Raw genomic sequence first — 15489 nt, 5'->3', positions numbered from 1 at the left:
ACCAGTCGATAACACCATAACACCACCCTAATGTACATGCAAAGATAGAGGGTTTAACTTTCAATCATGCTCAGTATTGTTGTTTCCGCCACGTCGAGTACATTCTGTGTGTTTTGTTGCGAAAGGCAAACTACTTAGTTTGGCCTTCCAATAGAGTAAACATTAAGAAACTAGGGGTTAGGTTATATTTACAACGCTGTTTCAGAACAGTACAGCTCAAATGTTCAATTGTGTGCTGCACATTTTACGAAAGGACTACTTTCTAAACATGGAGTACACGGCTTGATGTACACAAAGACTTTGTCTAAAAGTGGAGCAACTACACTCAAATGGCAGTTTTGGCAGTGCAGAGTAGCGCTTGTTTGTCATTTCTACAAATCCCAAAGCAGACATGGTTTTATGTTTTAGTATACTTACTTTATATGCTGGTAAAGTTGATCGATCTGTGTTCTCTGGGTCAGATTCAGGCTTGTATTGATAAGGTAGTAAATACGATAGTATCATTATTGCTTTGGGAGCTCATCTTTTGAAACATGACAAGGAGCGTCACATTTCCATTTGCGTAATTGAGGTATTCGGCCAATCACAACGCACTGGATAGCTGGCCAATCGGTTCACACCGCGAGTTTTCAGAACGATGAGCTTTGTACAAAACGACCTGTTACAGAAGGGCAGACTTAGGGGTGCTCAGAAATGTACGGTATGTGGAAAATAATGCGTTTTTTAAACCATAAACCACGTGAACACACCAAATACACAAAGTAATTTGCTTTTTAGCCACAAAATATGGGCCCTTTATGCAGCTCAACTACAGAAAGATGCATCAAACCAGATAATATGTTGAAATACATTAGCATACTACTTAAGCAGTATGCATTTATTCATACATAGATTTTATTTTTGCACCTGAAATACTGGAATGATTATATAACCACATGCATAAGATCTCTGACTTAGCATATAACAAAGCATGAAAATGTGAAGGGGGAGTTGAGAAAGTCAATGAGATGTCTAAAGGTGCTATAATTTATGTACAGGATGAAAGAACAGTAAACATGGCCTTTAGGATTGTTTGAAATACACCACAGGAGGATACTGAGAAACTGAGTGTGTGTGTGTGTGTGTGTGTGTGTGTGTTTGCGTAGGTTGTTAGATCAGAGGTCTGAATGATATTGAACCATTGTGATTAAAGGTTCAAACCGACAGCCTGTGTGTGTATCCATGCAGGTGTGTGTGTGTGTGTGTGTGTGTGTGTGTGTGTGTGTGTGTGTGTGTGTGTGTGTGTGTGTGTGTGTGCGTGCGTGCGTGCGTGCGTGCGTGCGTGGCGTGTGAAAACAAACCCATCATCTGTGAGATAGACACTTAAAATGACAACCAACAAACCAAAGGTCAGGTGCGATCTGAAAATGTGATAATTGTTACAGTAAACACACACCTCGAACAGATTGCGACTGTGTTTGTGTCACACAAATAGGGTGTTTAATTTCATTATCTGCCCTTATTATAGACCATAAGGATGAACATATGGCTCTTAGCTTTGTTATTTTGTTACTGCAGGGTTGTGGTATTTTTTGGCAACAAGTAGTAAGAGTTAGCACATGCCCTGCTATAAGCACACGCACGCACGCACGCACACACACACACACACACACACACACACACACACACACACACACACACACACACACACACACACACACACACACACACACACGCACGCACACACACACAGTAATGTAGGGACGTCTCTATCTTCTAGCCCTAATCTTAATCCAACCAGGTGATTCTCGCAAAATTAGACTTATTATAAAACATTTTGGTAAAAAAAGTAAATGCAAAGTAAGAGTATCAAAATAAAAAGCATACAGTTACAAACATCTCTTCATGTATAAGCCAATTTTGTTGTTTTTTCCACATTTAAGGGGAAAATTTTCATTACCGCAACTTGTCCATGACTGGAATTGGGTTCTTTGACATGGAAATATTAATAATTAAAAAATCTAAAAAATTAAAAGTTTCAGTGCATGTTATACTATAAACATTTACAGTAAATTAACATGTGGTATTTGGTGATCATTAGTAAATGTAGAGACAATAATAAAGGAATATAAATGTGTCCAAGACCATTTTTCTCATCCTCCGCAACAATTTTCAATCATTGTTTAAGCCCTCAAGGAACTAACATTTAAAAAAAAAGTTGGAAGGGACATAATTGTATGTGATACTGAAGATGCCTACCAGGTAAGCAGTTCTTATTTTTTTTTCTCTGGATAAAAGTTGAAATTTTGTTTGTCATAGTACCTAGACAACTTTTTAGTTCTCATTACCGAAACATGAGTTTGTAAATGCATATATACTAGTCAACATTTGAAGTGGATCAAAAAAGTTAATAAATTATGTCCTAAGACAAGAACAGGTATTAAATATTGGTTTTAAGACAACTTTAATAAAAGGTTTTGATCCACTTCAAATGTTGACTAGTGTATTTAATGTAATATCATGTTGCGGTAATGATAACTTTTTTAATGATAATCTACAAAATATAAATAATTCTATAGGAAATATTTTTAAATCCTCTAAAAATAATGGTTATAGTAAGTTCAGACCTTAATCTAAAAAAATTGGCTTCAAGGGCTTTTTAAACATTTTAGCTGGACACCTTTTAAATCTGGATTTTGTGAGAATCACCCAACCACTAACCCTATTTACAGTACATTTATGTCTTTGGGAAAATTTCCCAGCCCTAAACAGATTTTGAAACCATTTAATAACTTTAGTCAGTATTTAAGTATCATGCACATAATTAAATCCATATTACTGTGACTAAAAAAGCATATAATTTATATTTGCTTGTATATGCTAAAATAACATTTTAGTAAAAAAAATGTATACCTTGTAATGCACTGTAAGCCGTTTTGGATAAAAGCGTCTGCCAAATGCATAAAATGTAAATGTAGTTAATGATAATGTGCAAATTGTCAATTCACAGAAATACTGAACACTCTTACAAATCTCTTTCCTACACTCCAGAATAGAGCCATAATTGGGCCAATCAGGAGGCTGATGATCTTAAAACCTATGATCTCAGAGTCTATGAAGGAAGAAAGCAATATGATGTGAAGTGCAGGATGTGGAGGATCTCACATCACTGTCAAGATAAACACGCTGCTTTAAAAGGATAGTAATGTGACACTCTGATGAGCCCTGAAGCACCATCATCATGGTGCTTATGTCATCTGAAGATAAAAGATGAATTACTGCAGAAATGCATTAACTAGGCATTAATGCCGGAGAATAAAATGCTGCGTTTGGCTGCACTTTGATCAATCCATTTTTTAATTATTCATTTATAGATGAGCTGCCATCACTTTCTGTTCTCCTGCCATATCAAACAACAACTGCTTCTCAAAGACTGAAAGATCTCTTGATAAAAACTGAGGGCTTCATGCGTCATCAGAAGATAAGAGAGAAGATGAGGTCGATCACAGCTCTATAACAAGTTAAAAAACTGCACACCAAGCTTAAAATAAGAGGATGGGCTGAGTCGAGTTTTTGTTTTCTAAAAATGCTGACAAGTAAGTGAAGGTTGCGAGGTAAGTTGGGTTTAAGAATGTGGAGATGCAGCACATGACCCAATGTAATGTAAGACAACACCACCTTGCCTCACAAAAAGAAGGTCTTTTGATTGAGTCTCAACTAACTGTTTCTTATGCAAAAGTGTTGATTGTAGGCCAAATTGCCAATAGGTGAGAATTGGATGTTGATGTGTTTGTCTGTGTTATGTGGACTGGCCACCGGTCCAAAATGTTCCTGAGCCTGAGATACCTGGGATAGACTCCAGTGCTCTGTACAACTGGTGTAGAAAATCTTTTTTTAAGCATCTCTCTTTTCCTCTCTCTCTCTCTCTCTCTCTCTCTCTGTTTGTCCAAGTCTCTGAGAAGAACAGTCAGTATTATAGGCCATTTAATCATAGCAAACAGCACACCTGATCTTCGGTATACACAAATAGTGATGTTGGCTGTTGGCATGAGAGAGAAGAGCATGAAGAGAGAGGAGAGAGATGAGAATGTGGAAGAAAATGAGAGAGTTTAGCATGAGGAGAAAGGAGAATGAGGAGAGATTGGAGGATAAGGAGAAATGAGAATGAGAAGTAAGAGGAGAGATTGAAGCATGAGGAGGATGAGGAGAAAGGAGAATGAGAAGAAAGAGGAGAGAGTGGAGCATGAGGAGAAAGGAGAAGCAATATGAGACAGTGGAGTATGAGGTGAAAGGTGAACGAGAAGAATGAAAAGAGATTGGAACATGAGGAGAAAGGAGAATGAGGCAAGAGGAGAGAGTGAGAATGAGGAGAAAGTAGAATAAGAAGCATGAGGAGAAAGTGGAGCATCGGGTGAAAGGAGAATGAGAAGCATGAGGAGAAAGGAGAATGGGAAGAATGAGGAGAGAGTGAGGATGAGGAGAAAGGAGAATGAGAAGCAAGAGGAGAGAGTTGAGCATCAGGGGAAAGGTGAATGAGAAGAATGAGGAGAAGGTGGAGCATGAGGAGAAAGGAGAAGCAATATGAGACAGTGGAGCATGAGGTGAAAGATGAACGAGAAGAATGAACAGAGAGTGGAGCGTAATGAGAAACAAGAATAAGAGGCAAGAGGAGAGAGTGAGGATGAGGAGAAAGTAGAATGAGAAGCATGAGGAGAAACTGGAGAATGAGGGGAAAGGAGAATGAGAAGCAAGAGGAGAAAATGGAGCATCGGGTGAAAGGAGAATGAGAAGCATGAGGAAAAAGGAGAATGGGAAGCATGAGGAAAGAGCAGAGCATTAGGAGAAAGGAGAATGAGAAGAATGAGGAGAAAATGGAGCATCGGGTGAAAGGAGAATGAGAAGCATGAGGAGAAAGGAGAATGGGAAGCATGAGGAAAGAGCAGAGCATTAGGAGAAAGGAGAATGAGAAGAATGAGGAGAAAGGAGAATGAGAAGCAAGAGGAGAAAATGGAGCATCGGGTGAAAGGAGAATGAGAAGCATGAGGAGAAAGGAGAATGGGAAGCATGAGGAAAGAGCAGAGCATTAGGAGAAAGGAGAATGAGAAGAATGAGGAGAAAGGAGAATGAGAAGCAAGAGGAGAGAGTGAGCATTAGGTGAAAGGAGAATGGAAAGCATGAGGAGAAAGGAGAATGGGAAGCATGAGGAGAGAGCAGAGCATTAGGAGAAAGGAGAATGAGAAGAATGAGGAGAAAGGAGAATGAGAAGAATGAGGAGAGAGTGGAGCATGAGGAGAATGGGAAGCATGAGAAGAAAGGAGAATGAGAAGCATGAGTTGAAAGGAGAATGGGAGGAATGTGGAGAGAGTGGCGCATGAGGAGAAAGGAAAATCAGAAGCAAAAGGAGACAGTGGAGCATGAGAAGAAAGGTGAATGAGAAGAATACGGAGTCAGTGGAGCATGAGGAGAATGGAAAATGGGAAGCAAGAAGGAGAGAGTGGAGCATGAGGAGAATGAAAAATGGGAAGCAAGAAGGAGAGAGTGGAGCATGAGGAGAAAGGAGAATGAGAAGCAGGAGGAGACAGTGAGGATTGGATTAGGAAAAAGGAAAATGAGAGGCATGAGGAGAGAGTGGAGCATGAGGAGAAAGGAGAATGAGAAGCATGACGAGAAAGGAGAATGAGGAGCATGAGGAGAAAGTAGAATGAGTGGGGAGTGGAACATGAGGAGAAAGGAGAATGGGAAGCATGAGAAGGAAGATGAAAAGGATTAGGAAAGAGATGCATGAAAAGAGAAATGGGCATCAGCAGAAATGAGCATGAAGAGAGCATGAAGATAGAGGAGCATGAGAAGAATGAACAGGTCTATCTATAATTAAACAAGTGTGTATAGAAAAGATATCTGAAGCACATCTATATTTACTCTACATTTCTTAGTGAATATTCACTCATTCCAAACTCCTACTGTTCTGTCCATCAATTTAGTTTATTAGTATCTCTCCATCCACCTCTCTCTCGCTCTCTCTCTTTCCATTTTTATCTCCTCCACAGAAATATTTTTATTCTCTGCATATACGTAACTGACACTGTCTCTCTCTCTTTTTGTGTGACTGTGGGTGGGTGGGTGGGCGAATTTCCAGTCACACTTTACATACTGACAGATTTAAACTTAAACCTCTAGACTAATGAGCACGCCTCTGTTCCTCACTCACACGTTTACTTACCTAAATGAGTATTCACCACAGCAAACCTTTTGTAAAAAATAAATAAATAATGTTTTACTTATATATAATTTTGTCCAATGAGGGCGTTCTAAGCATTTTTTTTCAGTTCTTGCACGCACACAAACACACACACACACACACACACACTCTCACACACACACACACACACACACTCACACACACACACACACACACACACACACACACACACACACACACACACACACACACACACACACACACATTTTTAGGAATTCCTGACAGTCACGAATTTCACAGCATCACATTCTCTCCCTCGATCACACTCTTTCACGGGCACACCTCCAAAAACAATGAGCTCAATCCTGACGCCTCTGTCTCACTGTCAGATAGATTTCTTACCTTCAGTAGTGTTGTTCTGTTAGTCATTTCTCAACTTTTCTTCATTTCTTCTATTACTGCTTCTCTTTCTATCACTCCCTCCCATTTCATCAGTCATTTGAGCCTGTGAAATGAACGAATGATGTTGAAAATAGTCTCAGCCAAAAACTCTTTCCTTTGTCACTTTGTCTTTATTTGATGCTTTTTAGTAAGTGATATATTGTAAACACATCAGAAGTGTCATGCTGATGGTAGAACTTGATTATTTTAAAGGTTTTGTGCTTTATAAGCTGAAAGGGTGTACTGCACAGTAAGTTGCAAAACGTGGACTCCCTAGCCTATAAAATACAAATTCTGACCCTAAATTAAAAACCCATCTAAAGCCTAAAAGTAAACACATAATAATTTTCTTCATATAAAAATTCTTGTTCCACCACTTTCCATCTAAACTATTTGTAGGTTAATTCTCCAGAAAAGTGTAAACGTTGTGGTACTAACAAAGTTTAAGTTTAAGCTTTCTTTCATACATAAAGCAAAATAAAAACAATGCTGAATCACTATCAGTTACTATGATTGATATTATTGTTGCAGTAATTGAAATGTTGTTTTTCTATTTATACTCGAACAATCAATAAAAAAACATTATTAGGGTATTTTATCTTGTCACAAAGCACATACCAGACATTATGCCACCTACATATATTAAATCTCTCTATGACGGTGTGTTCACACCAGACACGGAAGAGGCGGCGAAAACGCGCTACTCGCGCATAGTTGGACGCTTGAACATTTTGAGTTTATTAGCTTCATTGGCGTGTGAAATTCTAGTCATTCGATTGCATCACGGGAGGGGCTTATATAGCTCAAATTGAGATTGTTCGACCTTCTCACTCACTTTCTTCCAAACAAGATCCTTTTAATTCCTATAAAAGTACAAAGATGTCTCGTGTAGCGACATTGTCCTCCATTGTTGTTTTGTTTTTCTGCCTCCGCTCGCTTCCTGTAATCACGTCACTGCTAGAGCAAACTCCTGATTGGTTAACGCCAAAGTTCCGATTTTTCAACTTGCGCGAATCATGCGGCAACCCTCAATTTGCGCATTCCCCACCCCACCATTCACGCTTTCCACACCGCAGGATGTCTATTTGCATCTTTGCATTGACTAAACATGTAAATCACTCGCGCTTGCCACCTCTTCCGCGTCTGGTGTGAACGCACCATTAGCCATTCACATATTAAGTAAATTCAATATTCAAGTAAATTGTGCTAGTGCAAGTGTGTGCATATATAAGTGTAAATTTGTACATGTATGTATACAGTATATACTGTAAAGAAACTTATCATTAGTCAAGATAAAAAATTTGCTGAAATGACTTATAAATCCAAGTTGATTATAGTCCTACACATTTTTACACACTGTAAAAAAATGTTGATGGTCAAATTAAGTTAAACAATATCAATTTGTTTTTATAAGTTATGTCAGGTCAAAACTTAAAATAGTGGGTTGAATTGACTTGTAAAACCAAGTTGTTTTAACTTCACGCTGTGCATTGATACCAAACCACAGACGGATAAACAGTTTCTGCTGTATAAATATTCTGTAATGGAGTTTTATTTTAGCAATACTATGCTTTAACCATTTCTAAATAATTAATATCCAAAAACTTCTCAACTCTAATGGATACATATAAAATAATCTATAAATCGAAACTGTCTGCTGCCCACAATAAAGAAAAACTATTACAACACAAACTCTTAAAACATAACGGTTCTTAAAAAGGTTTGTCACAGATTAAGTTCCTCAAATAACCCTCTTTACAGGTCCTGTGAAGACCCATTTCTTGCTTACACTTTAATAGTCTAAAGAATGCTTTGACACTACAAAGAAAATTTCTATGGATGATAAAGGTTTTTTATTGGACCATACAAGGTGACAAAAAACCATTACCTTTATTTTTAAAAATGTAGGGTAAAAAACTGTGTCACAGAAGAACCAGAGTTATAAATGGTTTCTTCCTGTCTGCTGCGATTCCTCAGTGTCTCAGAGTGCAGGGTGACAGAGACACAACTCATTAAAAATACACACTCGTGTGTGTGTGTGTGTGTGTGCGTGCGCGCGCACGTGTGTGTGTGTGCAGCAGCTGGGTTTATATGGAGCTCATTAGAGCATTTGTGAATGTGAGCCCATGTTTGGCCTTAGAGATTTGAATAATTCTACACATTTTGGAAGGTATAACATATGTGACCCTGCCTGTGAAACCTTTGAAAAGTCATTTCTTTTCTTGTGATATGTAAAGAGCATTCTGTAAAAACATAACCTTGATATCTTTAATATTGACTAAGGCCATGTCAGAAATTGAAATCAAACTTAGATGCTGCTAATCTCATTATTAGATTATGAGACTTTATCCTGAATTTCACAGACAGAGACACATATGGTCACACAGCTGTGTGTGGGTTGGTATATGTGGTATGTGGCATGAATAGTGTATAATGACATGTTTATAATGCCTAACCTGAATGGCTTAAAAACATACTAAATGGTACTTTTTCATAAATTAAAAACTGCCAGCAGGTCTCAAAGCTGTCTGTCTCAATGTCAATCAAGCAATAAAAGAAAGAAACAAGTTGAAAATATATTTTCCTACAGTATTGTTTTTGACTTTGCACATGCTAAATCTATTCGTTTTACTAGTGATTTTAAAGGAAAACAGCGACTTTTTGGGACTTTCGTTTATTCAACGTATTCCCCAGAGTTAATAAGTCCATACATACCCTTTTCATCTCCATGTATCCTGTAACTGTGTCTGACGCACTCACCGCTAGCCTAGCTTAGCACAAAGACTGGAAGTAAATGGCTCCAGCTAGCATACTGTACAAATAACAAGGTGATATGAGACACAGCCATCTTTTAACCATATACACACTGGGAACTGGTGAAGCACTGCTACTTGGGCAGAGTGATTTGCTTGCAGCACCTGAGAAGCCTCGTGGTGAGGAGCAGAGAGTTTGTGCAAGTGTTGCGCTAATCACTCCGTCCAAGTAGCAGTGTTTCGCCAGTTCCCAGTATGTATACGGTTAAAGGATGGCTGTGTCTCATTAGGGCTATGTATCGCCAACAATTTCATGATACGTATCCCGATACAAGGCCACGATACGATGCGCATCACGATACAAGACTATTTTGAATTACATTTTTGTTCAGAATTTAGTAACATTGTTAATATTAGCATCTGTTTATTGTACATTGAATAAGCACTGTGGTAATGAATGTGTTTTTGCCATTCATTTATTAGCTTTTGGGGTAAGTCGTAATACTTAAAAATTAAGTAAGTACGTAACTTTTGTGTTTTAAAAGCAGTTTTACAAATATAGTGCCAAATATAGTGAAGATTTTGAGATTTTTCGACGGATTGAATGTCCAGGTTCATTTCCGTATACAGTATGCTTCACATATCTAAATGGCCAATAAAAAGTTAAGAAATCATGTCTTCTGATTTTCACGTATATCCATTCGGTGTCAAAGCTGTCAATCACGCCGCGTATCTCCCGCCCTGTGGAAGCATCTTGCCCGTCTCGTGAAGTTTCATCGAAGCTCAGCACTGGATAGCCGAATAAACATAGCCTGGTGAGACAATGACTTTCCTTCATCGAGGTAAACGTTTCCCCCCTGACACCAGACGTACGTCTAGGAGTGACAAAATTACGGTAGGACTGTGCAAACAAAGTATCTGTCTAGCATTACCATGTCAGTGTATTGATTCATTGTCCCTTCATAGTTTGCAAGAGACATTAAATAAATGTATAATTAATATTAAATAAACTAAGCGTATTTAATAAACTAAGACGTAGGCTGTTAAACTGTGTATTCATCTGTCAATATGAAACGCGACTTTACCATTCTAATTAATGATCGGAAGAACGCGTATCGACCACCGTTACTGTAAAATATGCACGTATGTCCATTTAAACTCAATTTGGTCAAATGTGGATTATTTCATTACACTGGCAAGAATACAGATACATGTAAAGATGCCGTACCAAGTATGACAGTCAGACTTAATACTATTTAATAGAAATCAGATTATTAATGTGACAACTATAGTTTGAAGTAGCTCTGTATCTCTTCTCTAGACGTACACTTTTCACATGCAGCTCATTGTCATGTTTCTTCTCAAATGCGTTAGTACTGTTTCATAAGAAAGTGGCTAATAAAGCCTTTTGCATTAGTATAGGCTAAGATATCTGGGCTTTCATACTGAACTCATTGATTTTAAATACGCACGCGCGTGAGAGAGAGTACGCGGCGCAAGTTGTGCAGACGGACACGGAAAGTGAGAGTATACCCCGCTACCTTTCACTCTACAGTATGTACTCCGCGAATCACATGCATCCTTTCCATATGGATCCTGGATCAACAGCGATTCGTCACGCTACTTTCAAAAGTGCAACCGAATCGATACGAAAGGTGCTGTATCGATGCGCACATCGTCAGGCGTTCATGACCTTGTTATTTGTACATGCTGTGACTATAAAAATCAAAACATATAAATAGGAAAATTTTGGCGTTATTTTGTCACTTATTGGGAGCAGTATGCTAGCTGGAGCCATTTACTTCCAGTCTTTGTGCTAAGCTAGGCTAGCGGTGGGTGCTTCAGACAGAGTTACGGGATGCACGGATAAAAAAGGGTATGTATGGACTTATCTAACTATAGGGGATACTGTAAATAAGCTAAAGTCCCAAAAGGTCAGATGTTCCTTTAGGTATGGATGCAATGATTTTGAACTATTTTTCTCAAAACTGAATTTGCTGACTCTGTCAACTTCAAACAAGTGTAACATACATCATTTCTGTATAAGAGAGTTTCAAAATATAAATAACTTATTTTTGAAAATTTGCTCATTCCGACTCATTTTGCCAGCACAGGTCACATATGCCAGACTGTGTGTGTGTCAGTCCAGCAGAAACCTAATAAAATTCACAACTGTATCTACCATATCTGTGTTACAGGTGCATTTTAAACACGGGGGTGTATATAAATATATAAACACTTTGGACATTAAAACTGTGGCATTTAAAACAAAAACAAAACTCCAAATCTGCCAGTATTCTGTTTGGGGAAAGCATCTCTTGCAAAACTTTAACTTTAGATTATTAAGCCTAAATATTATAGATACAGTACTTAAGCCAGTGCTGTTTTTAGACTAAACATGACATCTTTCTACACATCTTTCTTTTTTATGATTTTAAATCAAAGTTACAGTCTTATCTGTTTAGTCTTGCATTTTCTTAATTTTGGTGATGTCACTTATATTATTACTGTTTTTATTTTATTTTATTTTATCTTTTTTTATTTTATTTTATTTTATTTTATTATTTGCTCTGTACAGCACAGTGGTCAACTTTTGTTGTGTTTATTTGTGCTTTATAAATAAATGAAATGAAATATTTTAAAATAAACTCTCTGAGTGGTGTTTGTGTACGGGGCAGGTTTTTCTTTCTGATATTTCTGAAAATAAACCGAGAGGAGACCTAAAGCTGACCAAACTATGTTTTGAGTATCTCAGGGATGAAAAAGTATACACAGTTTAACCTGTCTAAAGTGGCTAAAAATGTTAAAGTATTAGTTTTTTTATTAATGTAACGACGTGTACAGTATGTCTTTATTCAGACAGCTGAGTATATTTGTGTTTCAGGTGTAATATGTTCTGCGCTGTATTGATTTGTTTGCTTGCAGACTGAATGAATGAACTTGTATTGATTTCAGCCATTGCTCAATCAGTGTGTCGGTGTGAGAGAGCGTGTGTGTCTCTAACAGTCCAAAACAAATCAATATAAAACAGGATGAATGTTTCATGGGAAAGAGATTAACTGCCTGCCACTATAATTGACACAAACACACACTTTCCCAGCGTCACAGAGAAGATAAACTATCACGGATATTTTGCAATCTGGAGCGTTCAATCATTCTTCTACATGGTCAATTTTACAGCAATAAATATATGAAACATTTGCACAAGATGCACAAGTTACCCAAGTTATGCATTTCTTTTGACAAATGGACTACAAGTCGTAAGTTGCATGGGTATATTTGTAGTAACAGCCAACAATACATTGTATGGGTCAAAATTAGCGATTTTTTATGCCAAAAATCATTAGGATATTAAGTGAAGATCAAATTCCATGAAGATATTTTGTAAATTTACTACCATAAATATAAAAAAATGATATATTATTATACAACAGTTCTTTCTGGTTCTCGAATCTGATTGGCTAAGAGCTATGCGATATTGTGCTGATAACGGCACTGTAACCGCTTCACCTTTCGTATCATTCCGCCACCTAGTGAATGGAGGTCCTAAGCAGGCTCATCTCTGAATGGAAAAACACAGACGCGCTGTTTTGAATCACTCTCCGTATGTCTCATTAGTTTACTAGCTCATAAATCAGTTTGTGAATCCCCAATCGGAAGTTATTATTCCGTCAAAGATCAGCGCTCTTGGATGTTACGTTAAAGTTAATGGGAGAAATGTCTTGTCACATCGTGTGGACGATTAACACTTGGAAAGAGGAATATAAACACTCGTTTTTTTCTGGAGCTATATTTCTTATCAGAACGCGAAAACACCGTGGAACTGCAGGTAAGCACCGCAGCTTTTAAATGTGGACATTGGTCATTTATTTAATCGTGACGTGACTATTAAAACATGTTATGAGATATCGCCACTGGTATATTTATAAGCAGCATGCAAAAACATCTCTCTGACACTTATAAAAAACCGTTTTATAGAGTACTGACAAGAACAAAGTTTAATAATAATAATCGAGTGCTCGTATCGCGTTAAGAATAAATGAGAAAGCATTAGTAACGTTATACAAGTATAGCTTTATTAACTTTTACCTCGCGCCAAAACAATAACAACACAAAAGACACTAAATATGAATTAAAAAACAAGTTAGTTTGATCATGACACCAAATACTGCTGATTTGATCTCATTTTGACGATCATAAACAAACAAGGCCAACATGAGAGCCAGGGAATCTCTGTCAGAGATGTAGCCCAGAGAGGGCGGTGGTCAGCGGGGCGAGTGAACACTGACGTTTGCTCATGCTTTGGTTCTCATTCGTACCGAATCTCACTAAGCAAACGTTCAAACAGGCGCTATCTTTACTAATCGACTGCAGATTTAAATATAATACATATACATTCTCGACTGAACTAATCTTAAAACTACACTTTGTGACCAAGAAACGGTAATATAAAGTAACGGCTTTTCCGTCCATTGAGTTGTTATGAGCTTCAAAGCAGCCGAAAGTTTTACCTGTCATTCTGGCCGCCCTCAAATCCGTGGCGGAAGTAGTAGTTCTCAAACAAAGAGGCTTTTAAAATAACTCCGTTGTTGTTTTCTAGTTTTCGTTTTTCAAACGTGTGCCGTCGAACTGTTGTATAAAAGCAATATCGCTCTCGGAGTCGTGTGATATAGCTCTATATCATCACGGCTGTGATTGCCTACGGCCTCGTGCCTCTGGCCTAATCACACCCGTGATGATATAGAGCTATATCACACTCCTACTCGAGCGATATTGCTTAATTAGTAATATGTATTGCTAAGGACTTTATTTGGGCAATTTTCTCAATATTTAGATTTTTTTGTACCCTCAGAATTCAGATTTTCAACTAGTTGTATCTTGACCAAATATTGCCTTAAGCATTAATAGAAAGCTTATTTTTTCAATTTTCAGATGATAATATAAATCTTAATAAAAAATTATCCTTATGACTGGTTTTGTGGTCCAGGGTCACAAATGTGATAAAAGCCATACCAATAGCTTATAAAATGTTTCCCCACTTCATGTTGAGATAATATTACCAGCTCAATAACCCTTTCAATTATGTGATCTTAAATTACAGAATAAGGTAATGACGGGTGATGAATGTAAGTCTAATGCATGAAACATTACAACATTGAATAATCCTATATTTTGAATTTATACCAGTAAAATAGTCCAATAAAGTCTCATATTATTACAGTATGTTGGGCTAACAATGCAATAAATAAAAGTATAGCATGCACAAACACACACTGGGTTAATGAATTATTGAATATGAAGTATTGCATTTGTATTTGTATCCTATTTACTCCAGGCCAGAAAAAAATTATTTAAAGGACAGAAACCAGCCTTCAGAAAATCTTTACAAAATCATTATAACCAATAACAGTTCACACATACAGAATGTGACAGCACATATTTCTGCCAGAGTCATTTTAAATCATCTCAGTTTGATTTTTTTTAATCAATTGTTGCTGTGAATCTTTCTACATTGTATTGCACATACAATTTTCAAAATTTAATTTCAAACATATTGTCATGGGAATCAAAGCGATATCTTTGGCGTGTGTGCGTATGGTGTGGGAATGGGTCGAGCGTTAACTCTCTTGTGAGTTTCTCACAGTGTGTTGCCCATGGCAACAGCTGAAGAAATCGTAGCAATGAGAAATGCAATATTTAGACACATTCATAAAACATTCACACAAACAAGCTTTGACAAGTAATTTGGTCATTTCATTTAACACCCTTTATTGAACCGTTATATAATAGTCAGTTCCGGTACTCGAATCTGATTGGATGAGAGGCTGTGGATGAGTTTTGGAGGTGTTGAATAAAAGTTCTAACACTAACCGGAGCCCTTCGATCGAATCAGAGCTGCGCCAATACGGCCATAATGCACTCCAGCTCATGTGATATTTACAACAAAATTAGAGCGCTCTAATCACCAAAGCATGCAATATCAATATATAATCCACAATAAAGGTCAGATGCTAAGAGTCTAGACTCTAGACATAAGTTAATATTTTACCCCAAACTTGAAAAAAAAGTTTAAATGAAAAAATTAAATTACATTTTGCATAAAAATAATTATCTACA

The sequence above is a fragment of the Misgurnus anguillicaudatus genome, chromosome 9 (genome assembly GCF_027580225.2).
Source record: "Misgurnus anguillicaudatus chromosome 9, ASM2758022v2, whole genome shotgun sequence".
Lineage (NCBI taxonomy): Eukaryota > Metazoa > Chordata > Actinopteri > Cypriniformes > Cobitidae > Misgurnus > Misgurnus anguillicaudatus.
The sequence above is the reverse complement of the archived record's forward strand: the minus strand, read 5'-3'. Positions refer to the sequence as shown.